Source organism: Heterocephalus glaber, unplaced genomic scaffold (genome assembly GCF_053883595.1).
Source record: "Heterocephalus glaber isolate CG9 unplaced genomic scaffold, H.glaber_assembly_v1.0 deba00001806, whole genome shotgun sequence".
Lineage (NCBI taxonomy): Eukaryota > Metazoa > Chordata > Mammalia > Rodentia > Bathyergidae > Heterocephalus > Heterocephalus glaber.
Genome location: NW_028258481.1, coordinates 2628504 through 2629642, shown reverse-complemented (window position 1 = coordinate 2629642; position 1139 = coordinate 2628504).

Genomic DNA, 1139 nt, shown 5'->3' with positions numbered 1-1139 from the left:
TTGAAATTTACAAAAGACAAAGGACTTTCCTGTTTACTTTACTTTGCATCCTTACCTATGAAATCGTCAGAAGTTAGCAGGAATCTTTGAGTTGTATCAGCAACCTACAGGTATGCCTGTATATTCTGACGAGAGTCTCCAAAGATAGCTTGATGATCCGACTCACATTCAATTCCAAATATTTCCACTCCAGTAGACCTGTTGGAATCATTTCCTAAAAGTACATTTGACAAGTAAGCCTTTGTTTGGGTGATTGAAGAACTGGGATTATTTGACAGTATATATTTCAAATTTCTTTGTATAAAATGTTAAAATATTCCATTTCACAATAGAGTTAAATTTTTTGTAGAGTAAATAACTTTAGGAAAGAGCCAAAAAAAATTTAACAGCTGATTTCACAAGTTTTATTATCCTGTCTGCATCATGTTTATTTGCCCAGACTTGACCTTGGCATGGGCTAAACCACAGGGTTCTCTCCTCACTCACCCACCACCGCTCTCCAGAATCACCACGCCCTGCTTCTCCCCAGGTAACCCAGATGCCCATAACCTTCACTGATTTCCAGCTGTGTTTCCTAAGTTGTCCTCCATACAACACTTGTCTGTGAGTTCTTTCTCTGTATTTTTGGATCAGCACCTGGGTCACCCCATTGAATTTTCTTCCTCAAACTTAATCTCCAAAATAATACCTTTTCCGATTTTAACACCTGTCACTACCTCAGATCTTTTCATATTTATTGTTTCGTTTGTTCTTTTATTCCAATGGACAGAAATCTCCCAGAAAAAATTATCTCTATCATTTAGTTCATGTCTGATTCAAATGGGCCAACTTTGTGTGCTGTCAGTAAAGAATCAATAGACAAATGCATTAGTAATCAAAAAATTATGGAAATATTCTGAACAGAGAAAGAATGTATTTAATACCACTAAAAAGTAAATTACAGAAACCATGAGATTATGGGAAAATAATCAGTGAAAATGAGAAATATATTCATTGCGGTCACCTTTGATAAACAAATCAAGCACCAGAAAGTTTCATACAAAAGCTGTGATACACATGTGTGACCCAAAGGACATGAACTGTGTGGAATAATTCATTTTTATTCTCCTAGTCCTGTTCAATGTATTAGGATCACATAA